Here is a 25,487-nt window from a genome sequence, read left to right on the forward strand (position 1 = left end):
TAGGTTGTTTATTCGAGATGTTTCCTGTTTCGTAAGGTAGGATTGTATTGCTATAAACTTCCATCCTAGAACTGCTTCTGCTGCATCCCATAGGTTTTGGGTCGTTGTGTCTCCATTGTCATTTGTTTCTAGGCATTTTTTTATTTCCTCTTTGATTTCTTCAGTGATCACTTCGTTATTAAGTAGTGTATTGTTTAGCCTCCATGTGTTTGTATTTTTTACAGATCTTTTCCTGTAATTGATATCTAGTCTCATAGAGTTGTGGTTGGAAAATATACTTGATACAATTTCAATTTTCTTAAATTTACCAAGGCTTGATTTGTGTCCCAAGATATGATCTATCCTGGAGAATGTTCCATGAGCACTTGAGAAAAATGTGTATTCTGTTGTTTTTGGATGGAATGTCCTATAAATATCAATTAAGTCCATCTTGTTTAATGTATTATTTAAGGCTTGTGTTTCCTTATTTATTTTCATTTTGGATGATCTGTCCATTGGTGAAAGTGGAGTGTTAAAGTCCCCTACTATGAACGTGTTACTGTCGATTTCCCCTTTTATGGCTGTTAGTATTTGCCTTATGTATTGAGGTGCTCCTATGTTGGGTGCATAAATATTTACAATTGTTATATCTTCTTCTTGGATCGATTCCTTGATCATTATGTAGTGTCTTTCTTTGTCTCTTCTAATAGTCTTTATTTTAAAGTCTATTTTGTCTGATATGAGAATTGCTACTCCAGCTTTCTTTTGGTTTCCATTTGCATGGAATATCTTTTTCCATCCCTTTACTTTCAGTCTGTATGTGTCTGTAGGTCTGAAGTGGGTCTCTTGTAGGCAGCATATATATGGGTCTTGTTTTTGTATCCATTCAGCCAGTCTGTATCTTTTGGTGGGAGCATTTATTCCATTTACATTTAAAGTAATCATCAATATGTATGTTCCTATTCCCATTATCTTAATTGTTTTGGGTTTGTTATTGTAGGTCTTTACCTTCTCTTGTGTTTCTTGCCTAGAGAAGTTCCTTTAGTATTAGTTGTTAAGCTGGTTTGGTGGTGCTGAACTCTCTCAGCTTTTGCTTGTCTGTAAAGATTTTAATTTCTCCATCTAATCTGAATGAGATCCGTGCTGGGTAGAGTAATCTTGGTTGTAGGTTTTTCTCCTTCATCACTTTAAATATGTCCTGCCACTCCTTCTGGCTTGCAGAGTTTCTGCTGAAAGATCAGCTGTTAACCTTATGGGGATTCCCTTGTGTGTTATTTGTTGTTTTTCGCTTGCTGCTTTTAATATGTTGTCTTGGTATTTAATTTTTGACAGTTTGATTAATATGTATCTTGGTGTGTTTCTCCTTGGATTTTTTATGTATGTGACTCTCTGTGCTTCCTGGACTTGATTAACTATTTCCTTTCCCATATTATGAAGTTTTCAACTATAATGTCTTCCAATATTTTCTCAGTCCCTTTGTTTTTCTCTTCGTATTCTGGAACCCCTATAATTCTAATGTTCATGCATTTAATGTTGTCCCAGAGGTCTCTGAGACTGTCCTCAGCTCTTTTCATTCTTTTTTCTTTATTCTGCTCTGCAGTAGTTATTTCCACTATTTTATATTCCAGGTCACTTATCCGTTCTTCTGCCTCAGTTATTCTGCTATTGATGCCTTCTAGAGTACTTTTAATTTCATTTATTGTGTTGTCCATCATTGGTTGTTTCATCTTTAGTTCTTGTAGGTCCTTTTTAAATGTTTCTTGCATTTTCTCTATTCTATTTCCAAGATTTTGGATCATCTTTACTCTCATTATTCTGAATTCTTTTTCAGGTAGACTGCCTATTTCCTCTTCATTTGTTAGGTCTGGTGGGTTTTTATCTTGCTCCTTCATCTGCTGTGTGTTTTTCTGTCTTCTCATTTTGCTTCTCTTACTGTGTTTGGGGTCTCCTTTTTGCAGGCTGCAGGTTCGTAGTTCCCGTTGGTTTTGGTGTCTGTCCCCAGTGGCTAAGGTTGGTTCAGTGGGTTGTGTAGGCTTCTCGGTGGAGGGGACTAGTGCCTGTTTTCTGGTGGATGAGGCTGGATGTTGTCTTTCTGGTGGGCAGGTCCACGCCTGGTGGTGTCTTTTGGGGTGTCTGTGGACTTATTATGATTTTAGGCAGCCTCTCTGCTAATGGGTGGGGTTGTGTTCCTGTCTTGCTGGTTGTTTGGCATAGGTTGTCCAGCACTGTAGCTTGCTGGTCATTGAGTGAAGCTGGGTGCTGGTGTTGAGATTGAGATCTCTGAGAGATTTTCGCTGTTTGATATTATGTGGAGCTGGGAGGTCTCTTGTGGACCAGTGTCCTGAAGTTGGCTCTCCCACCTCAGAGGCACAGCACTGATTGCTGGCTGCAGCACCAACAGCCTTTCATCCACATGGCTCAGAATAAAAGGTAGAAAATGTAGAAAGAAAGAAAGAAAGAAAGAAAGAAAGAAAGAGAAAAAGGAAGGAAGGAAGGAAGGAAGGAATAAAGGAAGGAAGGAGGGAGGGAAGAAAGAAAAGAAAGAAAGAAAACAGAAAGAGGATAAAATAAAGTTATTAAAATAAAAAATAATTTTTAAGAAAAACAATTTTTTTAAAGAAAAAATGGATGGATAGAACCCCAGGACGAATGGTGAAAGCAAAGCTATAAAGACAAAATCTCACACAGAAGCATAGACATACACACTCACAAAAAGAGGAAAAGGGGAAAAAAATCATAAATCTTGCACTCAAAGTCTACCTCCTCAATTTGGGATGATTCATGTGTATTCATGTATTCCACAGATGCAGGGTACATCAAGTTGATTTTTGAGCTTTAATCCACTGCTTCTAAGGCTGCTGGGAGAGATTTCCCTTTCTCTTCTTTGTTCGCACAGCTCCCGGGGCTCAGCTTTGGATTTGGCCCTGCCTCTGTGTGTAGGTCACTGGAGGACTTCTGTTCTTCGCTCAGACAGGACGGGGTTAAAGGGGCAGCTCCTTTGGGGACTCTGGCTCACTCAGGCCGGGGAGAGGGAGGGGTGCGGATGCGGGGCAAGCCTGGGGCGGCAGAGGCCGGTGGGACATTGCACCAGCCTGAGGCGCACTGTGCGTTCTCCCGGGAAAGTTGTCCCTGGAACCCAGGACCCTGGCAGTGGCGGACTGCACAGTCTCCCAGGAAGGGAGGTGTGGAAAGTGACCTGTGCTCGCACACAGGCTTCTTGGTGGCGGCAACAGCAGCCTTAGTGTCTCATGCCCGTATGGGGTTTGCGCTGTTAGCCACAGCTCACGCCCATCTCTGGAGCTCCTTTAAGCAGCGCTCTTAATCTCCTCTCCTCACTCACCAGGAAACAAAGAGGGAAGAAAAAGTCTCTTGCCTCTTCGTCAGGTCCAGACTTTTCCCCAGACTTCCTCCTGGCTAGCCATGGTGCACTAAACCCCTGCAGGCTGTGTTCACGCCGCCAACCCCAGTCGTCTCCCTGTGCTCCTACCGAAGCTGAAGCCTCAGCTCCCAGCCCTGCCCGCCCCGGCGGGTGAGCAGACAAGCCTTTCGTGCTGGTGAGTGCTGGTCAGCACCGATCCTCTGTGCGGGAATCTCTCCGCTTTGCCCTCCGTACCCCTGTTGTTGTACTCTCCTCCACAGCTCCGAAGATTTCCCCGTCCACCACCCGCAGTCTCTACCCACGAAGGGGCTTCCTAGTGTGTGGAAACTTTTCCTCCTTTACAGCTTCCTCCCACTGGTGCAGGTCCCATCCCTATTCTTTTGTCTCTGTTTATTATTTCTTCTTTTGCCCTACCCAGGTACGTGGGGGAGTTTCTTGCTTTTTGGGAGGTCTGAGATCTTCTGCCAGCGTTCGGTAGGTGTTCTGTAGGAGTTGTTCCACGTGTAGATGTATTTCTGGTGTATCTGTGGGGAGGAAGGTGATCTCCACATCTTACTCTTCCGCCAACTTCCCGATTCCCCCCTGCCCATTTTTGGCTTGGGTTGTTTATTTAATGTTGAGCTGCAAGAGCTGCTTGTAACTTTTAGAGATTAATCCTTTGTCAGTTGCTTCATTTGCAAATATTTTCTCCCATTCTGAGGGTTGTCTTTTCATCTTGTTTATGGTTTCCTTTGCTGTGCAAAAGCTTTTAAGTTTCATTAGATCTCATTTTTTTATTTTTGTTTTAATTTCCATTTCTCAAGGAGGTGGGTCAAAAAGGATCTTGCTGTGATGTATGCCATAGAGTGTTCTGCCTATGTTTTCCTCTAAGACTTTTACAGTGTCTGGCCTTACATTTAGGTCTTTAATCCATTTTGAGTTTATTTTTGTGTATGGTGTTAGGGAGTATTCTAATTTCATTCTTTTCCATGTAGTGGTCCCGTTTTCCAAGCACCACTTATTGAAGAGGCTGTCTTTTCTCCATTGTATATTCTTGCCTCCTTTATCAAAGACAAGGTGACCATATGTCTGTGGGTTTATCTGTGGGCTTTCTGTCCTGTTCCACTGATCTATATTTCTGTTTTTGTGCCAGTACCATACTGTCCTGATTACTGTAGCTTTGTAGTATAGTCTGAAGTCAGGGAGTCTGATTCCTCCAGCTCCATTTTTCTTTCTCAAGACTGCTTTTGCTATTCAGGGTCTTTTGTTTTTCCATACAAATTGTGAAATTTTTTGTTCTTGTTCTGTGAAAAATGCCATTGGTAGTTTGATAGGGATTGCGTCGATTCTGTAGATTGCTTTGGGTAGTATAGTCATTTTCACACTGTTGATTCTTCCAATCCAAGAACATGGTATATCTCTCCATCTGTTTGTATCATCCTTAATTTCTTTCATCAGTGTCTTATAGTTTTCTACATACAGTTATTTTCTCTCCTTAGGTAGGTTTATTCCTAGGAATTTTATTCTTTATGTTGCAATGGCAAATGGGAGTGTTTCCTTAATTTCACTTTCAGATTTTTCATCATTAGTGTATAGGAATGCAAGAGATTTCTGTGCATTAATTTTGTATCCTGCTACTTTACCAAATTCATTGATTAGCTCTAGTAGTTATTTGGTAGAGTCTTTAGGTTTCTCTATGTATAGTATGATGTCAACTGCAAACAGTGACAGCTTTACTTCTTCTTTTTTGATTTGGATTCCTTTTATTTCTTTTTTGTCTCTGATTGCTATGGCTACAACTTCCAAAACTATGTTGAGTAATAGTGGTGAGAGTGGGCAACCTTGTTGTCTTCCTGATCTTAGTGGAAATCCTTTCATTTTTTCACCATTGAGAGCGATGTTGGTTGTGGGTTTGTCATATATGGCATCTATTATGTTGAGGTAAGTTCCCACTATGCCTACTTTCTGGAAGGTTTTTATCATAAATGGGTGTTGAATTTTGTCAAAAGCTTTTTCTGCGTCTATCGATCCTTCAGTTTGTTAATATGGTGTAACACATTGATTGATTTGCATATATTGAAAAATACTTGCATTCCTGGGATAAACCGCACTTGATCATGGTGTATGATCCTTTTAATGTGTTGTTGGATTCTGTTTGCTAGTATTTTGTTGAGGATTTTTGCATCTAGGTTCATCAGTGATATTGGCCTGTAGTTTTCTTTCCTTGTGACATCTTTGTCTGGTTTTGGTGTCAGGGTGATGGTGGCCTCGTAGAATGAGTTTGGGAGTGTTCCTCCCTCTGCTATATTTTGGAAGAGTTTGAGAAATATAGGTGTTAGCTCTTCTCTAAATGTTTGATAGAATTCACCTGTGAAGCCATCTGATCCTGGGCTTTTGTTTGTTGGAAGATTTTTAATCACAGTTTCAATTTCAGTGCTTGTGATTGGTCTGTTTATATTTTCTATTTCTTCCTGGTTCAGTCTCAGAAGTTTGTTCTTTTCTAAGGATTTCTGTCTTCTGTTTTTAAATGGGATTTTTAAAGCTGTTTTTAGGGTTTTTTGGGGGGGGGGATTTTTTGTGTGTTTGTTTTTTTTTCAGCCACACCACACAGCCTGTAGGATATTAGTACTTAGATTGAACCTTCACCCCCTGCAGTGGAACTTGGAATCTTAACCACTGGACTGCCAGAGAAGTCCCTAAAGCTGTTTTTCAAAAAGTTCCTAGAAGCCTTTTTATTTCATTCAAATCCAACCTCTGAAAGGTAGACTATACTACATGGAAAACCACTATACTAAAATCCAGAGAAATTCAAGACTTTGTCTTAACAATCATTTTCTTCTTCTTCCTTTAATCTTTCATGTGGAGTTGTATGTGTTTAGATACGTTTTATGGGGGTCTTTTGCTCTTTGTAAATCCTGAGTGTGTGTCACATAAACAAAATATTCCCCTCTCCCTGGAATATTGACAGAAATAAATCATTTGCCTAGCAGACTCAGGTGATAATCTCCTGAATTTTGAAAGGTTTTCTTTTATCAGAATGCTAAAAACTATATGATAAATCCTGGTAATCATGATCATTAAAGTAGAATATTTAACATATAAGTCCTTTGACTCAAACAATGTCCCCGCTGATGTACAAATTAGGTATATACAGAGCTGGATCAACAGATACATCGCTTGGGAGGTATTTTTCCTAAGACAAGTCCCCTCTCTTGTACCTTCTCAAGTCAGGGAGAATGGTCAAGCTGGAGGCTCATTCTCAAAGGCCTAGGAATCCCCACAGGTTTGTGGGCTGTAAGTGCAGTGTGGATGCTTCCCCAGACCCTCATTTGGAGTGGGATTTACACTCAGTCTTTTCACACGGCTCTAAATCCTGCCTCAGGACCTCTCTCCAGCCTCAGCCTTTGGTTCTCCCACATCTACGGCCAGTGCTCCAGTATCCAGATGCCCCCATGGACAGGCAAACCAAGCCCATAACCTCCCCTCTCACTCAGCTTCTGCTCCGTGGTCTCAGTCCCTCAGGCTCCCAGATTTTGAGGAAACTTCAAAGTCTCTTTCTTTCTCTCTACATCCTGAAAGTTATCACGCTGTGTAATAATATAAAAATATCATTAAACATCGTTAACAAAGCGAGGGAGGGTTCATGAATACTGAGAGGCAGAAATGTAAGACCAAAGCTAAGATGGTCCCACAAAGGAGAAAAAAAGAAAAGAAAAACAGGTGCTAAGGGCAAAGCAAGATCTAATCTTTGCCAGTTACCACATGAGGATCATCACTGTTTATCACAATCATAGTCCCCAAGACTGAAACCCCAGCAGCTGCCTCTACATCTTATGACACTGTCCCAAAGTTTCACTCTTCTCTGCCCTCCTAGAAGGAGGGTCCCTGGTGACCCTGTGGGGTGGGGACTTGTGAAAGAGGAGGACAGTCATCTTTCTATAAAGGGGAAAAGGGTGAATGGGACACTTCACAGTGTCTGCCCCATGGATGATGTACAATGATTTGGGATAGTAGATGGATACCATTAAATAAGATTAAATCTCATAGAGAGAAAGTTATTCCTAAGAGACTCAATTATCTTTAGAGCCTTGTGATGAATCAAAGCTAAGTGTCAGGTTGGTGCTACCACGTCTTTAACACCTCTTAACATTTGCACATTTCCTTTTCTCACAAAGAGAGAGCAGACCTCAGGCTCAGAGCCTGGGCCAGGCTACCATATGCAGCTTGATTTTTAATACCATTGGTTTGTGTCTGACATACTTAATGTTACACTTATTTGCTATTTGTAGCAAGTGATGCCGACTTTCTATTCACTATATTCATATGACCTTCTTTCTAGAATAAATTATTTAACATGAAAAAACAAGTCAGTTTAATGTAAAATACAGAGTAAATAATCATGCAGCCTTGCACAATTGTGGTAAAAATCAGAAAGGGTGACTGAAGTTTGGGAAACGTCATTATAATCATCAGAATACAGGATGATGAGGCCAGAGCGCCTGGGGTAACACATCTTATCCCTACTACTTTGTTGGTCCTGTGATCCAGAGCAAATGACATAACCTCTCTGCATTTCAGTTTTCTTTCTTTTTTTTTTTATGTTCTCCCTTTTCAAAATACTAATGCTGCACTCTTTTTTTTTTAATTGAAGTATAGTTGATTTACAATGGTGTGTTGGTTTCAGGTGAACAGCAAAGTGATTCAGTTATAGATAAAGATATAGATACATTTGCATCTCAGTTTTCTTATCTATGAAATGGGGATGAAGATACTACTGCCACACAAGACTGTTATTGGCCCAGATGAGCCAAGCACTAGAGATGAGGCTGGGTAAATCAGGGGCATGGTGCGTATTACAATAAGAGGGCATGGTCAGTGCGGGCCAGTTGATCTACTTGTCCACAACAGTATCTGTACTCTGTACCATACATGGTGTTTGGCCATATCTGCCTCCCCCAGGAGACTATAAGCTCCTTGATGGCAGCAACCATGCTTTACTGATCACTGCATGTCCCTGTCCCTTGGGACATTGCCTCTCCATAGTGCAGGGTTTACGAATATTCTTTTCATATTCTTTCCCATTATAGATCATTATAAGGAATTGAATATATTTCCCTGTGCTATACAGTTATTGAATATAGTTCCCTGTGCTATACAGTAGGTCCCTGTTGTTTATCTATTTTATATATAGTAGTGTTTATCTGTTAATCCCCAAATCCTAATTTATCCCTCTCCCTTTCCCCTTTGGTAACCATAAGTTTGTTTGTTACTGTGTCTGTGAATCTCTTTCTGTTTTGCTGATTAGTTCATTTGTATCATTTTTTTAGATTCCATACATAAGTGATATCATTTGATATTTGTCTTTCTCAGTCTGACTTACTTCACTTAGTATGATCATCTCTAGGTCCATCCATGATGCTGTAAATGGCATTATTTCATTCTTTTTATGGCTGAGTAATATTCCATGGTATATCTATACCACATCTTTATCCATTCATCTGTTGATGGACACTTAGGTTGCTTCCATGTCTTGGCTATTGTAAATAGTGCTGCTATGAACATTGCCTCTCTGTAGTGCAGGGTTTATGGATATTTTAAGCTATGTTGAATCAACTGATTGAATAGGATGATCTATTTGTCTTGACAATCCAACAAAGGCCCTTGAGGGCAAAAACTATCCACTGTGTCCCATACGGTTATTAGTATAGTAGTTTCTCAGGAAAAACTGGCTGATTGATAATATGTGCATCCCCTGTCTGAACTGCTGTGACCATCTTCCAATTGGCCCCCTGACCCCACCAGTGTCCCCTCCCTCCCCAAAACCTTTCTCCACATGGCAACCAAAGTGACCTCTCTAATACTCTCCCACCAAAAACCCACCTGGGGATAGAGAAGAAATTCCTTAGCACAACACACAAGGTCCTTCATTATCCATCTCCTGCTTATAGCTTAGTTTCCCCCCTCAGCACCATCACCTCCAGCCAAACCGAACCATTTTCAGGAGCTCAAATAAGCTGCACGCTCTCTTACCTCAGGGCCATTGCATGCACTGTTCCTTTTTCTGGAATGTTCTTTTCTTTCCTATCTCTTTACCTGCTGGGTCCGACTCCCCCTCTAGATGTCACCTCCTACAGAAGACCTTTCTTGCCCTCCTCTGCACCAGGCTGGATGTCTCCCACAAGAGAATCCCTGTCCAGTCTCTCATCTCCGCATAGATGAATGCACACAAGCTTGTCTCTCCTGTCTGTCTCCACCATAGATGGTGGTTCTTAAACTTAGGCATGCCTCAGAATCACCCCTCCAAGGCTTGTGAGAACACAGATTCTGATTCATTAGGTTTGAGGTAGGGCCCAGGAATTTTCATTTCTCACAAGCAGTAGTTCTCAAACCTGGGTGCATATGAGAAACACGGGAGGAAGGATTCAAAATTTTCTGTTGCCCAGACCATCGCCCGAGAATGAGTAAATCAGAACCTCTTGGTGGTGGGGGAGGCAGGGTGGGGTTGTGGTGGCCCAAGCATGCTGGTATTTTTTTTCCAGTTTCCACAGATGAATCCAAGGTTAAGAACCCCTGCTTTAGAGCAATGCTTCTCCAATTCTTATTTTTTGTTGAAGTATAATTGATTAACAATGTTGTGTTAGTTTCTACTGTACAGCAAAGTGATTCAGTTATACATATACATATACCCACTGTGCTGCTCCAATGGTAATGTGCACATGTGAACATATGGTTAAAAGACAGTAGATCCATGGTAGAGTCAAGAGTCTGCATTTCTAAGATGCTCCCAGGTGATGCTGGTGCTGAAGGTCCATGGTCCACACTTGGAGACTGAGAAGGTGAGCTGACCCATTCACCACTCACAGCCTCCACAATGTTGCTAGAAGTCAGCAGCATCATTAAATGAACACCTGTTATTGCTACTTACCCAGCAGCACCTCTATGGAGTTGACCTTGTCAGAAACAGATCTTTCCCTAGTGACTTTCAATTCAAGGCTCAGATCTGAATCTACTGTTTGTAGCCTCTGCCCACAACACCTCAGGCATCTGCTGGGTCTCATGTCACTCACAACAATCAGACCTCTCGCTATTCATCAATGTCTGCTGCTCTGGAGGTTGGCTGTGTCTCGCTGAAGTGATACCCTCAAAGAACAGTTTACACAGCCAGCTTGTACAATGTCCAACCTTGTCAGACCAAACTCCAAATTTGGTAAAAATCTATATAGCTGTTTTCATATGGTATGGTTAAAAAACAGTTAGAAACATAATTTTTAGGCCTAGACTATTCCCATAGCCTAGGAAAGCTCTTGACACAACATAAGTGGGCAGTGAATTTGTGGAAGGAAGGAAGGAAGGAAGGGAGGAAGGAAGGAAGGGAGGATGGAAGGAAGGAAGGAAAGAAGGGCTGGGAGAAACAATGGATGGTAGGGTTGTAAAGAGAAAGAAAGGGAGGGGGAAGCTAAAAATGACAACGTTTTGTCCTAGTGGCCCTTCATCTCCAGCCACCCTGAGGCATCACACCCTCAGCAGCCCTCCTTCTATCACCTTCCTTTCTCTTGTTCTCACCTGACCATAGCTGGGTAGCCCCATTCAGCCCTACTCCAACTGAGCCCTGAATCCTCCGCCTTCCCACTGGCTTCCTTTATAACCTTGGGGATGCAGATTGGGGTGGGAGGTGCACAGTGGGCCAGCTCTGTCTCATCCAACTCCTTGTGTATAATGAGGCTCAACTCCTTAAAAATTTGAAACAACTGAAGGATTATCTTCCAAGAGAGACCCTAACCAGGCAGGCCATAGGCCAACGGCATTTGAAAATGTTCAAATCAGTTACCAATATTTCAAATTTAAAAGTACCTTTCACAAAAATTTAGATTTCCACAACCTAAATGTTCATTGACAGATGAATGGATAAAGAAGATGTGGTACATATATACCATGGAATATTACTCAGCCATAAAAAAGAATGAAATAATGTCATTTGCAGCAACATGGATGGACCTAGAGATTGTCATACTGAGTGAAGTCAGTCAGACAAAGAAAGACAAATACCACATGATATCACTTATATGTGGAATCTAAAATATGACACAAATGAACCTATCTACAAAACAGAAACAGACTCACAGACATAGAGAACAGACTTGTGGTTGCCAAGGGGGAGCGGGGGAGGAAGAGGGTTGGATTGGGAGTTTGGGATTAGCAGATGCAACCTATTACATAGAGAATGGATAAACAACAAGGTCCTACTTATAGCACAGGGAACTATATTCAATATCCTGTGTTGAACCATAATAGAGAAGAATATGAAAAAGAATGTACATATATGTATAACTGAATCACTTAGCTATACACCTGAAATTAACACAAGATTGTAAATCCACTCTACTTCAATAAAATAAATTTTTTTTAAAAAAGAAAAATAATTAGATTTCCTGCTTCCCTCCAAAACTGGAAGATGGGGCCAGCTTTGGTTGGATCTGAGCAGAGATGCCCCGTTTCGTAGGAGCACACTCTTTTCCCTTCACTTTGCCACAGTCCCCACCCCTCCTTATCCTTCCCCAGTACAGAAGCCAAGCATCAATGGGCATGGTCATCTTGATCTCATTCCACTTGAACTATGCTTGCCTTCCACTTGACCGTTTTTGTTCACTACCATTAGCTGCCAGCCCCAAAGACCCTCCAGTGTGCCAGCTGCAGACCACACATGCAGGGCAAACAGCCCCCCACACAGTGTCCCCCTCTTTACCTTAAAACCTGAGCTTGTGTTCTGTCATTTGCTGCTGATAATTCACCTCCAAAGAGAAATAGGAAAGAAAAGCTCTCCCTGAACCTGCCCTCCTGATGTCTCAGGCTCCTTACTTCCCCACACAGAATTTGCCCGCAGGGGAAACCTGCTGCCCTCCCAAGAGATAATAATACTTATCAGGACCTTTCGTAGAGTTCCTGGACCTTTGGGGATTGAATCACACTTTGTGCACAGAAAGCCCTGCATTATCGCCACTATTGTTGTCATTATGATTACTGGGGATTAGGCAGTGCTCTCAGAAGTCTTGCCAACCCCGGGCAGGTGCCACCCCAGAGCTTCACCTGGCCCGGCGTGGTGACTCAGGCCGGACGCACCTGGCTAGAGGGCTCTGGCTCAGCCTGCTGGGTGCTGGGCTCTTGCCAGAGCAGAGCCTGCACTGAAACACTCGTTCCCCACCCTTGCACAGAGGGCAAAGGCTGGGCTCCAGGGAGACCTGGGGGCAAGTGGGAGACCCTCCCAGGAGCACAGTCTCTGGACCACACTGAAGAGGGCTTACTATATATCTGACACTTAGAGATATTCCTAGATAAATATGTTTTTATATATGTTACTTGCGTACTTTCGAAGCTATTTACATATAAGTCCCATAACATTATCATGAAGTTGGGAATGTTATCTACATTTTACAGATGAGAACCAGAGATTGCAAAGGTCAATAAGCTGTCTGAGGTTCACACAGCTACAGAGTGGCAGTTGGGATGGGAACCCAGCTCCTGACCCCAAGCTGTACTGTGCACCCCTTTCTTCTTAGAGAGGAAATTTGGCCCCTTAAGGCTCTGCCTGGCTTGAGTTCTCCTGCAGCCCTGGATCTCTGTGGTGAGAACCCCCCTACTTTTTTCCATAGTGGCTGCACCAATTTACATTCCCACCAACAGTGCACAAGGGTTCACTTTTCTCCACATCCTTGTCAATACTTATTATTTCTTATTCTTTTGATAATAGCCATCTTAACGGGTGTGAGGTGATATCTCCTTGTGGTTTTGATTTCTATTGCCTGATTAGTGATATTGAGTACCTGTTGGCCTCTTGTATGCTGCTTTTGAGAAAAATGTCTATTCAAGCCATTTGTCCCTTTTTAAATTGGGTTATTTGGGGGGTTTTGCTACTGAGTAGTATGAATTTGGGCTTTATTTCTAATGGGTTTTTCACCTGAGACCTCCCTGATAAATTGGCATCTTTGGCGTTTACAAACATTTTTCACTGTCTTGTTTTCCTCAAAACAAAGTTCTACCTGCTTGAAAGATTCTTTTGAAAGGGGATTTCCTTAATCACCAGCCACTGTAGTAGGAAATGTGATGAATGGAACCAGCATCACTCCCATGATGAGCGTCCACCTGGGAAATCCTGGGCAAGTAAATCCTGGATGTATCTTACCAGAAGCTGCCTGGGGCCATCAATTCTCAGAGAAGAATTGTGGTAGCATGTCGGAGCCAGATCATAGTGGCTTATGAGAGCCAGTTGTTAAATTTTCAGGAATTTCTGAGACCATTGTTAAACCATTGGTCTCTTTTAAAAAATTTTTATTGCAGTATAGTTGATTTGCAATGTTGTGTTAGTTTCTGCTGTACAGCAAAGTAGATCAGTTATACATATACATATATGCATTCTTTTTTAGCTTCCTTTTTTTGATAAATGCCACAAATCTGGCTTCCCAGAGCCCCACCCCTACTTTACCAGCACTCCACTGGTTAGCTGCAACTAATCAACTCTAGTCACTGACTTTTTGCCAAATGATGGGACTGACTGTGGCACCAATGCTTAGCTAAACTTTTTGACTCTTATGGTTCCACCAAGAAGCCAAGAGTCTTCTTCCTTCAGCAATATTCATTTTAACATCCATATCACATTTCTTCTGCATTTCTATTGATGCATTATAGCAGATACAAATAAGTAGTGTTGTGCCCCAGTTGTCTTGAACACATTCTCCAATATTCTTCTTGGGACTTTTATACCATCTCCCTTAGTGGTGCTGATGAGAAACAGGACATGAGAAAAAAGCCACCTATTTTAAGGCTGTAATGATTTTTCTTTTGGACCCTTGTGCACTGTTGGTGAGAATGTAAATCAGTGCAGCCAATTGGAGTTTCCTCAAAAAACTGAAACTAGAACTACTATACATCCCAGCAATTCCATTACTGGGTATTTATCCAAAGAAAACAAAAACACTAATTTGAAAAAATATACACACTCCAATGTTCCTAGCAGTAGTACGTATAATGGCCAAGATATGGAAGCAACCTAAGTGTCCATCAATAGATGAATGGATAAAGAAGATGTGATATATAATATATATGGAATATTTTTCAGCTATAAGAATGACATCCTGCCTTTTGTGACAACATGGATGGACCTTGAGGGCATTATGCTAAATGAAGTAAATCAAACAGGGACAAATACTATAAAATAGCACTTATATGTGGAATCTAAAAAAGCCAAACTCACAGAAACAGGGAGTAGAGTACCAGGGCCTGAGGGATGAGGGAAATGAGGAAACATTGGTAAAGAGGACAAATTTCAAGTTAGAAGATGAATAAGTTCTGGAGGTGTAAGGCACAGCATGGCAATTATAGTTAACAGTACTGTATTATATATTTGAAAGTTGCTAAAAGAGTAGGTCTTGAATGCTCTCACCACAAAAAAGAAAGGGTAGTTTTGAGACGTGATGGACATAAATGGTTACCATGATAATCATACTGCAATATACATGTTACCAAATTAACACATTGTACACCTTAAACTTACACAGTGTTATATGTCAGTTTTGTCTCAATAAAGCTGGAGAAGTTTTTAAATAAAATTACTTTTCTTTTCATATATTTTCACAATGTCTAAGATTTCTGAGGTTTGTTGAAAACAACTTTAAAAGGAGCAAAGTGTTAGTGGAAGGAGCACAAGAGGCTGATGTATGGAGTTGGCCATGTTGTTTAACTCATCTGAGCCTCAGTTACTCTGTTGAAGCAGAATTTTTTTTTTAACATCTTTATTGGGGCATAACTGCTTTACAATGGTGTGTTAGTTTCTGCTTTACAACAAAGTGAATCAGCCATACATATACACATGTTCCCATATCTCCTCCCTCTTGCGTCTCCCTCCCTCCCACCCTCCCCATCCCACCCCTCTAGGCGGTCACAAAGCACCGAGCTGATATCCCTGGAAGCAGAATTATTAATGTTGGTCTTTCAGGGTTGTCTAAGAAAGCAAAGAAATGTATGAAAAGTGGCATATAACATTCAACTAATCTTTGGAATCTATTAAGACTTTTAAAAGTACAGCTCTGGGGGTGCTTCTTCCATGTCACACAGATGAATCCTTAGGGTATCTCCCCATATTTTAGTAGGAATAACAAGAACAAAAGGAAGAGTTTCAAAAGTAGCTATATGATCTACTTTGGCACAAATTTATAGAGCTTTTTCCTCCCCAATAAAAAAATAATTCTGAGCACACTTCAAAAATTCTATTCCTGAAAAAATCTGTGGTTTGGGATAAGCCAGGTTCAATGAGCACACCAGTAGTCTTGACTTAATGGTGTTTGGAGAGTTATCATTCCGAACTTGTGCTGACACTTCAGAGGTGGGGGGCAGTCAGGTAGTTCTTTGTAGCTGTACAGATAGAAATTCAGAATTCAAAATCCAAGTCAAGTCTTGAGAGAATTCTGTCTCTTTCTCACCCACACAGAGCCCACAATCTAAGAGACCTTAAAGACAGTGGAATCCTGAAGCTCTTCTTGTAAATAAGCTGCCGACATAGAAGAAACATGTTGAGACTATTATTAGAGAACTTTTCTACTCTTTACAATTCATCAGGGTGATAGGAGCCCTTTGGGGACTGAGGGAAGGGGACACCCTAATATCCTAGGATGTTACTTCAGGTTCCTTTCGTTCCCAGCCTTACTAAATTTCCAAAACATGTAGACGCCTTGGATGACAGCTCTCTGCGTGGCTTTGGGAGCATGCATTTGCAAATCTGGGGCAGCAGTTTAGTGCTTTGAGTGGCCATCCAGCTCAACCCAAGCCTATACAAGAGGTTTCCTGGCATTTGAACTGGCAGAGAAGCTAAAGCAGGCTCAGAGCCGAATACAGTTCAGAACGAAATAACATCACATCTATTAAGAACATATCACAATGCCAAGCATGTTCCAGGTACTCAGTGTAAGAGATCTACTGTTGTTTTTGGAAAGGTTAGGTTTGAGGCTGAGGTTGGGTTAGGATGAAATTGGAGCTGGCTTTAACCTTGGTATAGGTGATATATTTGGAGTCCTTTCCTGGTCTCGCAAATCACCATTGCACGTTGGATGCAAACTCGCAGGTATTTAAGTTAGACCTGACACTAATTCTCCAACTAGATTATGAATTTCTTTAGCATTAAGACCTATATAAAGTCGCTTTATCCTCACAACATCTAGTTCTGTGCTCTACACAGAGAAAGTGCTTCGTAGAAACTTAACTTCCCTAATTTGTTAAAAAATATGACCATATCCTCAAAGTCTCTCCCAGGTCATTTTGTGAATCAGAGAGAGGGCAGAAGAGTCTGGGGAGCCAGAAGCCCAAGGCGCCTCTCTCTCCCTCCACTGTCAGGCCATTTATTTGATTTTAGTCTACAGAAGAAATGCCATTTGTGCAAATCTGTGTGCCAGGGGTTTCGGGTGAAATTTGAAATAACTGCCATCTTGAAAACCCCCATCAAAGTTCTTATACTTCAACCTCAAACCCTCACATTGTTGCATCTAAAGAAAATGCACAGTAGAGATATTTCCCAGAAGCCAGTGGAGAAATTGTATGGAGCTGTTCCTGCTTATCAAAATAAAAACATAGCTCTGAGAACATTCGCTATCCACGATCCAGTCTCAATTGTTCCAATGTGTGTCTAAGCGTGAGCCCCACCATGACACATTGGCTTAACCTCTCCAGGGTGAAAACATTCAAGCAATGTTGATTCCACTTTCTCCTTAATGCTGACAACCACCCCAGAGCAAGGAAAAACTTCAGCAAATATCATACAAAGGCAAAACAAAACAAAGCAAAGACAAAACACCTCTTTGTGGTGCCAGTGAACATGGGAAAATGAGAGAGGATTGTGAAATTCTGGGAGATGAGATGCTTAATGAGTGTTTCCTGGTTATAAGGTGTTGTTTATGCCATCCAATTAAGCCATCTCCCCCACACGGGGGTGTCTACAAGGTGTGCCCTGAGACTTGGTGATAATTGTCAGGTGGCTGGAGACCAGAGCCTCAGTATCAAGCAAAAGCCAAAATTATACAGCCAAGCACCTATTAATCAGGATTAACTTCCAAGGATGTCAACTCTGGAATCTTCTTCACAAATAAGCATCTCCTTGTACACTTTTAAAAGAAAACAAAACACTCATTTGCTCACATGGAGTCATCTGGCTGGGTAGGTCCAGAAAAGATGATTTAGCCCAGTCATGAAAATAAACTGGGTGAATGCCCTAAAAGAGGTTAAGGTGTGTCTAATGAAACTCCAACAGCCCACCTAATGGCCCTGTTCCTGAGCCTGCCTTCCCTTCCATGACTTTAATTTTTCTGGGAAATCTTGCTTGTGGTCAAGATCAGAAGCTGTCTCCACAGACAAATAGAGAATTCATGTCATCTGACACATATTTAGGCCAGGGAGGCACTTTTATTTCAATTACCTACTTATTTCACCAAAAAAAAAAAAAAAAAGGATTGTTTTTAAACTCTACTAGACTTGGGAATAAATCTGGTTTACATACCTCAAAATGTACTTCGGTCCAAATCGTTTCCTGCTTTTCCTACATGCAGAGGGTCTGAGGGTTAGCCTGAGACCAGGAAATGAGGCAGAAACCTCCCTGAGGCAAAGCTTAAGAGAATATAGGAACCCTGAGGTCCCAGATGTTAATAACTAAGTGCAGAGGGTCTCAGAAATCCGAGGGATGTGTCCACATCACTAGCGAATACCTGCAATGTTTCATTAGTTTGTAACTTATATGTATGGATTCATTAAGGTATGTGGGGTGGGGGAGAGTGAAGGCGGCAGAGGTCGTTCAGAGCTTTGACATTCCTGAGCATCTTTGCGATTTTAACTTCAGTTTTCTTGTATCTTAGCAAATAAGCCATTAAGGAAATGGCCACTTAGATAGGTTAGATCTTTCGGAGGTAAAAATTCAACATTCCACCCCCTCCCCTAAGGAAAATTATAGACCTTTGGATGAGCAACTGAGAGTCTGTGGGTCAATACTGTGGGGAAACTGTGCTTCAGGCTTCCCATATCTTAAAGAAGTTGCTTAGAGTTTTTATCCTATAAAAGAAGCACAGTGAATCAATTTGCAAATATTGAAGTTGGATAGTTCAGGAAATCTGCACTTTGTTTTACTTAGATCATTGCGTTTTTCTTTTTTAAATCTCATAGGTGATCATAAAGATCAATATCTTATTTGTAGAATATACCTATAGGATGCAATGTAACATATGCCCTCTAATAACAGGGTGATGTGTGTAAATACAAAAATATAAACAATCTGCTTGATCAAAGTTACTCTACCGAGATATTTTCTGATCTAACTTATATAAGCACATTTTATGGATCTCTGACTTTTATTTTAATCTTTCATCCAAAGTATAGACGGATTTGTACTGAGCTCCATGTCTTGAAATTATAACCCTTCATTTTGATCAAACTTTGTAGTATACATAGATTAGCAAACATACACAGCATCTCACTGTTAAAAACAAGTTGTTTTAATGAAAACATAACCTGAAAATCAAGCAGTATTTTTTGGAAGGATAAAACATTGGTTGAACAGCACTGTCTTATTGACATTAAAGACAGTTGACATAACTCTGCAAGGATGCTGAAATTTAACTTTTGTATGTTTTTATTATACCCCAAGTATCAAAGATAACAGAATTTATTCATAGAATGACAGTCATTGAATTCAGTTTTCTGGTACAATTTTCTTCCCATATAAACTCATAAAAAATGTGATGGGTGAACCATTAGGGATGCTTAAAGCAGCCCCTGATGTATGCCCACACAGAAAGAACAGATAGATTGCAAAATGTTTATGCCTTTTACATTTTTTACAGTATTAATAAGGAAACACTGTGATTAATAATCAGAAAAGACTCCGGAGTGGTGCTTGTAAAGTGTACCGTTATAAAGATTTATATCTGTATCTGGGGAGTAATATGGAGCATTGATATTTCAAGGAGCTCAGTCCAAAAATCTCTTTATTCAATGAAAGCCTGGGAGAGTGAAATATCTTTTTTCCTGTGGCAGAAGTGTGGGTATTGCGGTTAGCTGATGATGGACACGGTAGGAAGAAATAGACTTGGATCCCCAAATATTCACCAAACGCTTGAAAGTGCATTACAAGGGAGCTCTGCAACTTTTCAGCACAATTGTCCATCACAGCTGGAGGTGAAGGAGGTATGGGATTACCTGCATTTCCTGACCGAAACCCCGTTCCATATCAAGAATGCAAAGTGGTAAAAATGAACTTATTTACAAAACAGAAATAGACTCACAGACATAGAAAACAAACTATGGCTACCAAAGGGGATAGTGGGGGAGGGATAAATTAAGAGGTTGGAGTTAACATATACACACTACTACATACAAAATAGGTAACCAACAAGGACCTACTGTTAAGCACAGGGAACTATATTCAATATCTTGTAATAACCCACAATGGAAAAGAATCTTTTGGGTAAGGAACTAGCAGAGTCAGCCACAAAATTTATTTAAACCTCCAGAATGAGTTTATATACATACGTATATTATATATATATATATATATAAAATATCTAAAGCTCTGTGGTCCAGTACAGTAACCACTAGGGATATGTAGTTATTTCAGTTAAGTTAGTTAAGTTAAATTAAATTAAATTAAAAATTCAGCTCTTCAGTCACATTTAAGTGCTCAAGAGCTACATGTGGCTAGTGGCTACCATATCAGATATACTAGTCTAAAGCCATCTTTCCATATGTTTCAGTTCAAGGCCATTTTCTTCACCTTTGCCTTTGAAAAAACAATAACAAGTCACCACCTGTTATGCAAAAGTATTTTAAGATCATTGCATCACCACTAGATCATCCCTTGTCTTTGTGTGTGTGTGTGTGTGTGTGTGGTTACAAAGAGTTGAATATCTTCTACATCCATACAAGTAACATGTACTCATTTATACCAAATTAACAACATGAAAGAAGTATTGGTGAGTGACGTGATCACGTACAGACACTGGGCAAAATGCTTTACATACATTTTCTCATGTATACTCACTGCATGTATTGATGGATGAGGAAACCAAGGCACAAAGAGATTGAATAACTTACCCAAGTTTGTACAACTTGGAGCCAAGATTTGAAATCAACTCTGACACCAGACCTATGCTCTGAACTTCTACCCCATTTCAGCTGTCTGCATGCCAGCCAATCTGAACTCCTGCTGTTCCCTGATTTGTCCAGAGCCTGGCAGTTAGTGGGAACTCAGTAAACGTTGGTTGCATGAATTTTGTTTTAATGAAGAATGATTCACACCACTATGCTTTTATAAATACTGCTTTCTCTTCCAGAAACATTTTTAACTCACAACTATTTTGTCTGCCTGGAAAATATCTACTGATTCTTCAAGATTTATCTTGGTCATTACATAGCATCATGAAAAGACTTTACAGAACAGTCCCCTTCCCACATCCAGTGGACAGTCTTAATCATTTCCTCCACATTTTAACATATCTTTTTTATGGCACACTTCTTTATGTATCAACAACTTTTTTAATATAAAGAAATTTATTCTGAAATAGAATAACGTTTCAGGGATACAACATAGTGTCAATTTTAAAGGTTATACTCCAATTATACTTATTATAAAATATTGGCTATATTCCCTGTGCTGTACAATATAGCCTTGTAGCTTACTGATTTTATACATGGTAGTTTGTACCTCCTAATCCCCTAGTCCTATCTTGTCCCTCCCCTGCTTTCCTCTCCCGACTGGTAACCACTAGTTTGTTCTCTATATCTGTGAGTCTGTTTCTGTTTTCTTATATTCACTAGTTTGTTTTATTTTTTTAGATTCCACATATAAGTGATATTATACAGTATTTGTCTTTCTCTGTGTGACTTATTTTACTGAGCATAATACCCTCCAAGTCCATCTATGTTGTTACAAATGGCAAAATTTCAATCTTTTTCTAGATGAGTAGTATTCCTGTACATATATATACCACATCTTCTTTACCCATTCATCTGTTGATGGACACTTACATTGTTTCCATATCTTGGCTACTGTAAATAGTGCTGCTATGAATATTGGGTTGCATATATCTTTAGGAAAAAATGTTTTTGTTTTCTTTGGATTTATACCCAAGAGTGGAAATTGCTGGATCATATGGTAGTTCTATTTTCAGTTTTTTGAGGAACCTCCATACTATTTTCCACAGCGGCTTCACCAATTTACATTCCCATCAACAGTATACAATTGTTCCCTTTTCTACACATCCTCACCAACACTGGTTACTTGTGTTCTTTTTCATGATAGCTATTCTGACCAGTGAGAGGTGACAGCTTATTGTGGTTTTGACTTGCATTTCTCTGATGATTAATGATGTTGAGCATCTTTTCGTGTACCTTTTAGCTATCTGTATGTCTTCTTTGGGAAAATGTCTATTCAGGTTTTCTGCCTAGTTTTAAATCAGGTTGTATTTTTTTTAACATCTTTATTGGAGTATAATTGCTTTACAATGGGGTGTTAGTTTCTGCACCACTGTTGCTGCGCTCTCCTCCGTGTCTCTGAAGCTTCTCCTCCAACCACCTCCCATCTCTGCCAGTGAAGGGGCTTCCTGGGTGTGGAAACGTTTCCTCCTTCACAGCTGCCTCCCAGAGAAACAGGTCCCGTCCCTATTCTTTTGCCCCGTTTTTGCTTTTTGCTTTTGCCCTACCCAGGTACGTGGGGAGTTTCTTGTCTTTTGTGAAGTCTGAGGTATTCTGCGAGCGTTCAGTAGGTGTTCTGTAAGAGTTGTTCAACATGTAGACGTATTTCTGATGTATTTGTGGGGAGGAAGGTGATCTCCACGTCTTACTCATTGACCATTTTGAAGGTCTCTCTCCCAATCAAAGATTTAGAGAAGAGCTAACACCCATCCTTGTCAAACTCTTCCAAAATATAGCAGATGGAGGAACACTCCCAAACTCATTCTATGAAGCCACTGTCACAAAGATGTCACAAAGAAAGAAAACCACACAAAGATGTCACAAAGAAAGAAACTACAGTCCAATATCACTGAAGAACGTAGATGCAAAACTCCTCAACAAACACTAGCAAACAGAATCCAACAGCATATTAAAAGGATCATACACCATAATCAAGTGGGGTTTATCCCAGGAATGCAAGGATTCTTCAATATATGCAAATCAATCAATGTGATTCACCATATAAAAAAATGAAAGATAAAAACCATATGATGATATCAATAGATGTAAAAAAGCTTTTGGCAAAATTCAACACCATTTATGATAAAAAACCCTCCAGAAAATAAGCACAGAGGGAACTTAGGTCAACTTAATAAAGGCCATATATGACAAACCCACAGCCAACATCATTCTAAGTGGTGAAAAACTAAAACCATTTCCTCTAAGATCAGGGACAAGACAAGGCTGCCCACTCTCACAACAAAAATTCAACTGTGTTTTGGAAGTTTTAGCCACAGCAATCAGAGATGAAATAGAAATAAAAGGAATCCAAATAGGAAAAGAAGAAGTAAAGCTGTCACTGTATGCAGATGACATGATACTATACAGAGAGAAACCTAAAGACCCTACCAGAAAACTACTAGAGCTAATCAATGAATTTGGTAAAGTAGCAGGATGCAAAATTAATGCACGGCAACCTCTTGCATTCCTATACACTAATAATGAAATATCTGAAAGAGAAATTAAAGAAACACTCTCATTTACCACTGCAACAAAAAAAATAAAATACCTAGGAATAAACCTACCTAAGGAGACAAAAGACCTGTCACAGAAAACTATAAGACACTGATGAAAGAAATTAAAGATGATACAAACAGATGGACAGATATACCATATTCTTGGATTGGAAAAATCAACACTGTGAAAATGACTATACTACCCAAAGCAATCTAGAGATTCAATGCAATACCTATCAAAGTACCAATGGCATTTTTCACAGAACAAGAACAAAAAATTTCGCAATTTGTATGGAAACACAAAAGGCCCTGAAGAGCAAAAGCTATCTTGACAAACAAAAATGGAGCTGAAGGAATCAGACCCCCAACTTCAAACCATACTACAAAGCTACAGTAATCAAGACAGTGGCACAAAAACAGAAATATAGATCAATGGAACAGGATAGAAAGCCCAGAGATAAAACCACGCACATATAGTCACCTTATCTTTGATAAAGGAGGCAAGAATATACAGTGGAGAAAAGAGAGCCTCTTCAATAAGTGTTGCTGGGAAAACTGGACAGTCACATATAAAAGAATGAAATTAGAACACTCCCTAACACCATACAAAATAATAAACCCAAAACGGATTAAAGACCTAAATGTAAGGCCAGACACTATAAAACTCTTAGAGGAAAACATAGGCAGAGCATTCTATGACATAAATCACAGCATGATCCTTTTTCACCCACCTCCTAGAGAAATGGAAATAAAAGCAAAAATAAACAAATGGGACCTAATAAAACTTAAAAGCTTTTGCACAGCAAAAGAAACCATAAATAAGATGAAAAGACAACCCTCAGAATGGGAGAAAATATTTGCAAATGAAGCAGCTGACAAAGGATTAATCACCCAAAGTTACAAGCAGCTCATGCAGCTCAGTATCAAAAGAACAAACAGCCCAATCCAAAAATGGGCAGAAGACCTAAATAGACATTTCTCCAAAGAACATATACAGATTACCAACAAACCCATGAAAGGATGCTCAACATCACTAATCATTAGAGAAATGCAAATCAAAACTACAATGAGGTATCACCTCACACCAGTCAGAATGACCATCATCAAATAATCTACAATGAATAAGTGCTGGAGAGGGTGTGGAGAAAAGGGAACACTCTTGTGCTGTTGGTGGGAATGTAAATTGATACAACCACTCTGGAGAACAGTATGGAGGTTCCTTAAAAAACTAAAAATAGAACTACCATACCACCCAGCAATCCCACTACTGGGCATGTACCCTGAGAAAACCAGAATTCAAAAAGAGTCATACCACAATGTTCATTGCAGCTCTCTTTACAATAGCCAGGACATGGAAGCAACCTAAGTGTCCATCAACAGATGAATGGATAAAGAAGATGTGGCATATATATACAATGGAATATTACTCAGCCATAAAAAGAAACGAAATTGGGGCTTCCCTGGTGGCGCAGTGGTTGGGGGTCCGCCTGCCAATGCAGGGGACGCGGGTTCATGCCCCGGTCTGGGAGGATCCCACGTGCTGTGGAGTGGCTGGGCCCGTGAGCCGTGGCTGCTGGGCCTGTGCGTCTGGAGCCTGTGCTCTGCAGCGGGAGAGGCCACAACAGTGAGAGGCCTGCGTACCACAAAACAAAAACAAAAAAAGACAACAAAACAAAACAAAAACAAACATTTTTAAGTAGAAAAAAAAAAAGAAACGAAATTGAACTATTTGTAATGAGGTTCATGGACCTAGAGTCTGTCATACAGAGTGAAATAAGTCAGAAAGAGAAAAACAAATGCCGTATGCTAACACATAGATATGGAATCTAAAAAAAAGAAAAAGGTTCTGAAGAAACTAGTGGCAGGACAGGAAAAAAGATGCAGACGTAGAGAATGGACTTGAGAACACAGAGAGGGGGAAGGTTAAATTGGGACAAAGTGAGAGAGTGGCATGGACTTATATATACTACCAAATGTAAAATAGATAGCTAGTGGGAATCAGCGACATAGCATAGTGAGATCAGCTCAGTGCTTTATGACTGCTTAGAGGGATGGGATAGGGAGGGTAGGACGGAGATGCAAGAAGGAGGAGATATGGGGATATATATATATATAGCTGATTCACTTTGTTATAAAGCAGAAACTAACACACCATTGTAAAACAATTATACTCCAATAAAGGTGTTTAAAAAATGTTTGATAGAATTCGCCTGTGAAGCCATCTGGTCCTGGGCTTTTGTTTTTTTGAAGATTTTTAATCATAGTCTCCATTTCAGTGCTTGTGATTGGTCTGTTATATTTCCTATTTCTTCCTGGTTCCATCTCATAAGGTTGTGCTATTCTAAGAATTTGTCCATTTCTTCCAGGTTGTCCAGTTTTTTGGTATATAGTTGCTTGTAGTAATCACTCATGATCCTTTGTATTTCTGCAGTGTCAGTTGT

The sequence above is a fragment of the Orcinus orca genome, chromosome 5, assembly GCF_937001465.1.
Source record: "Orcinus orca chromosome 5, mOrcOrc1.1, whole genome shotgun sequence".
In the NCBI taxonomy this organism is placed as follows: Eukaryota; Metazoa; Chordata; class Mammalia; order Artiodactyla; family Delphinidae; genus Orcinus; species Orcinus orca.